Below are 5,472 nucleotides of genomic sequence, written 5' to 3' on the forward strand. Positions count from 1 at the left end.
GGAAGGGGGATGAGTGCAAGCTTCAATCACCTGCAAATTCACTGAGCTCTGCCATGATTCCCCAATACAAATAACAACTCTTGGCTTCTCCTTACATCCCACTCCTATTTCATCCAGGTCTTTAAATCACAAGCAAGTTTCCTATACTTAGGCATTCGGTTGTGTAAATCAGTTCCCATCCTCACGCAATCTGAAGGTCAGAATTCCGCCTCTTTTAGGCCCCAGGGGAAATCCAATGAGTTGTGTTGAGAAGTTGCGGTATGGGGGGAGGAAAGGGGCAAATGCTTTATGGTGAACGACTGAGTAACGGGATGATGGAGTGACAGGGAACGGAATAAAGGGTGTGAGCCAGTGGCGGGAAAAAGAACAGCTCTCCTCCCCTCCTTGCTCAGCTTCAATTCCCACCCCCACCAGGTCCGAAGGGCCGGGAGGAGCCCGGGGCGGGGCCAAAACGCCCCAAGAAGCGGAAGGAAGGGCTGGGAAACAGACGCGGGGCCCCCAAACCTCTGGCGTTCCTAACCTGCGGAAGGGTGGTCTCCCCTGTCCCCCTCTCAACGGGGACTCTGGTACCACGCTCCGCCGCCCGCGACGCCACTCCTCCGCGGGAGTCTCCCCTGACCCCTTCGCCCTTCACCGATAACTTTCCCTCAGCGTGCCCCTCCTTACGAATGGGGACCCCGAACTCCCTGTCCAGACTCCTTCCCACCCTACCGGCCGCCCCTCCTCACCAGACTGTCCTGTGCCCGCCACCACACGAATCCAAAGGCAGCAGTTTTCCCGCCAAAACTCGCTGGCGTCACGCTGTCGCAAACGCGCGCGTCCCTAGCCGTAAAGCAAGAGCGCGCGCGTCCCCGTGTCCGGCTCTAAGGTTGGCCATTCAGGAGAGGGGAGAGCGGATTTGCCGCCTCTTCCCTCGCTTGAGCCGGTCCGACCTGGGTTACTTTGGAGTCGGGGGTGGGGGTTCCTGGCTGAAGAGGTTTAAGAACGCTGGCCGCATCCATGTGAACTGATCTCCGAGGGCTCAAGTGAAATGGGCGTCCGGTGTGAACCTCCGCAGGCCGCCCTCGGGCGCTCCTAAGGGGAGCCAGTGCACCGGAACCTGTCTCGGGAACCAGCGCCCGCTTCTGGGGCAGCGCCCCGAGGTCGCTCGTGGCCGGAAAGGCTGGACGGATACCTTTGTAAACGACCAGCCCTTGACCGCTGAGCACCGTGTCCAGCTGCCTGACAGGACTGCGGGGATCCTGTTCAGTCAGGACTGCAAAGCGCTTCCTAAACCTTATAAACTGCTCTTCAGACAGTACTAGAGCTGGGAAGCTAGGAACAGCTGTTGAGAATTGATGTTGTGAAGAATGACTCGAACATCGTGGTGGGCATGAGAAGCATCAAAAATGTAGTCTGAGGCAATGTCAGGAGAAACAATTTTGCCTTGTCTGTGAACACGTTCCAAAACAAGACCTAAGTTTAGCTCAAAACTTTTTGAAGGAAGAGCATCTGCATAGCTTAGTTCTACCCCCTTTCTCATCCTTAATGTGTTAAGAAACAGGTAGGTAGAAGCCAAAAAGGCCTCATTTTACAACGCAAATGAAAAAAAGTAGAGTAGCCAATTTGAGCAGGGAAGTAAATTCCGGGCGAGGGGACTTGCTTGAGAACCAGTAATCTGGAAAAAAATAGGTAATGCCTCGACAGTAGACTGCAAACTCAGGGCCCAGGCAGCATCATTTCCATTATATTCTCCAGTTCTCAAAACTGGGCCACATGCACTTAGCAGAAGTAGCTACTGATTATACTAGAGTAAAATATACTACACCAAAAATGCACATATGTTTTAAAGAAGCAACATCAGGCATAGAAATCAAGAACAGAACACTTCAAACCATGTATACCTGAGGTTATAACCATGACATCACAGGGGTTCATGTAATCAAGCAAATTTTATGGGTCGTTTTTTTTTTTACCCCTCTTTCTCTGGTTTCCTCACTGTGCAGCAACGAATATGAACAAAGGAAGAAAAGGCTGTGTATGAATGGAATTAAGATTATATTTTTTAGCCTGAAAAAAATAAACATTTCAGGCAGAACACCAGTTAAAGATAGCATACGGGAGAACGAATGTACACAGTGGCCTTCCTTCCCTTCCAAAACCTTACTGAAATAATAGTAAAGGGTGAGAATAAAATATGAGAAAATTTTGGAAAATGAAAAGTAACTTATTTAGGTGAAAGAAAGCTGAATCCCAAAGCCAGCATTGGGAAAGCAAAAAAGCAATGTGATTTACATCACAGAACTCCCAAAAAGCTCTAGAATTGTTGACACTAGGTAACTAGGTGGAGGTGAAAGCGGGGCTAAGAAAAAGGGTAAACTGAAAGGCTGCATAAGAAACAAAGACCTCTAGATGCTCTCCCTCCTCCAAGCACCCAAAGAACTGCCCTGCCCCAAAGCTGGCAGGACTCCAGAAGGTAAACGGATGGTATCTAAACTGAGGTACATCAGGCACAGTTAAAGGCTTGGGTACCTTACTGAAAACAGGATTATTTAAGTTTTTGCACTGAAAGTTGAGAGTCTTCAGCCTTCCTTCCCCACACTACTTCCAGAAAACTGGCAGTCTGGCTTACAGAGGATACACAAGCCTTCTCAGGGGAATCTTCCGTATGTAAGGGAAAAGAATTGAAGAATGTATTCCCCATTATAACAACCCAGCCAGATCACAGTGGAGTCCCACAGTCAGTAACCTCCCTCCTACCCTACTCCCCAATAGATCTTCCAATCAGTTTTTCAGGGTCCCACTCGTAAAAAAGAGCAGACAGCCAAGAATTTGAGAAAGCTTTTAATACGTAAGATGTCAAAACAAAGGAATATTCAATCAAAAAAGGTCTTGGACATTAAAAATACGATAGCAGAGAAAAACAAAACAAAGTAGATAGGTTAGAAAATAATACTCAGGAAATCTCCCACAAGGAAGAAGAGAAGATAGTAAACAGGAGAGTAAATATACTATTAGGAGAGTAACCCAGGAAGTCTAATATCCAAATAATTGTTATTTTCAGAAAGAGACAAGGGGGTTGGAGGAATCCACAAATAACTCAAGAAAAATTCCCAGAACTGGAGAACTTTCCGTATTGAAAAGTCCACAGTAACCAGGACAATGGATGGCCCACTCCAAAATACATTATTGGCAAGATTTAGAACATTACAAAAAGATCCTAAGAGGTCTAGGGTGGGAGGAAATGAATACATACAAAAAAATTCAGAACCAGAATAGCACTGCGTTTCTTAACATTTGGAAGATAGGAAATGAGCCGATGCCTTCAAAATAATTCTAAGGAAAAATTATTCACAACCTGTAAGTCCATACCCAAACTATTAATCAAGTATGAGGAAAACACATGCAAGATCTTTAAAAAAAATACACCTCCTACACGCACTTTCTCTAGGGATTAGCACACACATTTATATACACACACACAATCAGTTCAACCAAAAAAAGAAAGAACAAAAACATTGCTCAGTATGAAAGTGAAGGGATACACCAAGGCAAGAGGGGTGCAGCAACCTAGAGTAAACTAATCCAAACTGGAACATACCAGAAGAGAAGACAGTGTGAAGAATGAATACTATGTGTTTGAACATATTAAAAGGAGGCTGGCACAAATTAAGAGTTTGGGAAGAAATGTGTGGCAAGTACAAAAAATAAATTTAAAAAAAGGCAATAAACTAAAAAAAAAAAAGTTATGCAATAACAGTATATAACATGGGCTAGCTACAAACAGTCACAAGGTAAAACCCCAATACTGATCTAATCTAAATTATGATATAGCTACAAAAGACTTTGGGAAGATAGTAAGACTATGTGTATCCACAGGGTAGAAAACAAGCAAAATCCTCAACTTCCACACCAGAAAGTCCATAGATAACACCTAAGCTTGAAAAACCAAGCAGCAGCAAAATAGAGCACAATAACAATATGGAAGTAAATAACGTAAGAATCAGCAAAGAGTTGAAAGTGGTTGCCACTGGGGAATGGAAAGCATGGTGTTGCTTTTTAGAATTATTTTTTTTTACACTAGCTGCAATGAAAAGTAAAAATTTCATGTACCCTAGAAAATGATAAAATTCAAACAGTAATAGCTACAGTAACAAGTTAAAGGGTTATCCCATTGATACTACAGAGAACAGATCACTAATGATCTCTGACTGGTGTAACTCATATTAGTAAATAAAACCCAGGGTAACCTCTTCCACTAGGAAGGAATTCTGTATATAAATAATGTACTTACATATAGTAAATCAAATTTTATATCAAATCTAAATCTCAGCCACAGCACTTGGTATATAAATTGGTTTGGAAGGCCAAGTTTTCTGGGTATACCAGTATTCCCAAGCATACTCTTTAAGAAGCACCATTTTGACTTATAATCTAAAAGCCATGTAATTCCTCGTTTTCTTAAACAGGTAACACGGAACAGTTACCTTATGTATTTTTAATGACTCAGGATTTGTATATATCAGTGATACATGTCTTATGTTGTAAAATATGTACATCCTTCTATACTGGTGAGCATAAGGCTTTTTGTCCTGACATTAAATATGCATGAGATCACTGTACTTTAAATTTTTTTATAGTTTCTCTTCTCCTTTCTTGTAGCCAGACTGGCACAGTTCTCTAGGTACTTGCTAATTGCAATTCATCCCCCTTCTAATTTGTAGCTTATTTGGCAAGGGCTTCAAAACCAGGTAATCAAGCTTGCTAGTGGTATACAACAGGCGAAAGGATAAAGAAGCTCACCTTTGAATGACTACAAGAGTTTTAGTGCAGTCTACAGGAAATGAGCAAAGTGCCATTTACTGTCTCATGGGTGAGCGTACTGAAAAGCTGAATTTTAAATAGATACGTATGATTATATTTAAGCTTACTCAAAAATGTATGACCATCAAGCTCTCTACATAGTGTTGGAGTTTCTTCCTCTCCATTGAGAATAATTTCATTGTTTGCCTGGAGTCTTCTAAACTGCTGATTTAGTCATGCTTGATTTATTCTTGCTCAAAACAAAAAAAAAGAAACCTGGCTAGTCCCATAAAGTATTTGTGAGATCAAGTCTGGCTAGCTACCTTCTGCCCCTTCTTAAGTCAAGAGTCTCTAAGAACAAGAGACACTGAGAACAAGACATGATGGTATGTAACATGGCAACTTTCCTGCCAAGAAATGAAACTCCCATGGTCTTACAAACATTTATTCATTCCACAAAATTTTCTGAGCACCCACTATGAGCTAGGCATTGTACTAGGTGCCGCAATGCAGAAAGGCTGACAAAATTGTGTATGTAGAATTTGAGCTAATTCTTGACAGTTTTACTGATTTGAAAGACAAGATACCTACTTGGCTCATTTAGGGAGCTAAGGGCATGGAGACGGTCACTGTCTTCTCCTATCAGCCTTCCTGAAGTCAGTCACCATAAGTCAAAACAAATAAGGCACA

The 5,472-nt window shown here is 42.8% G+C and overlaps 1 protein-coding gene across 2 annotated transcripts in view; it reads right to left on the reverse strand.

The window, feature by feature from the left end:
• CHEK1 (checkpoint kinase 1) overlaps positions 1–5,342 on the reverse strand; it is a 32,959-nt gene extending 27,617 nt beyond the window's left edge. For both annotated transcript variants that reach the window (XM_064268897.1, XM_064268896.1), the window contains exon 1: positions 729–5,342. The gene's annotated coding sequence lies outside the window, so the exon portion shown is untranslated. The remainder of the gene's footprint in view (positions 1–728) is intronic.
• Between the last annotated feature and the right edge of the window lie 130 nt (positions 5,343–5,472).

This window comes from Loxodonta africana, chromosome 15 (assembly GCF_030014295.1).
Source record: "Loxodonta africana isolate mLoxAfr1 chromosome 15, mLoxAfr1.hap2, whole genome shotgun sequence".
Taxonomy (NCBI): domain Eukaryota; kingdom Metazoa; phylum Chordata; class Mammalia; order Proboscidea; family Elephantidae; genus Loxodonta; species Loxodonta africana.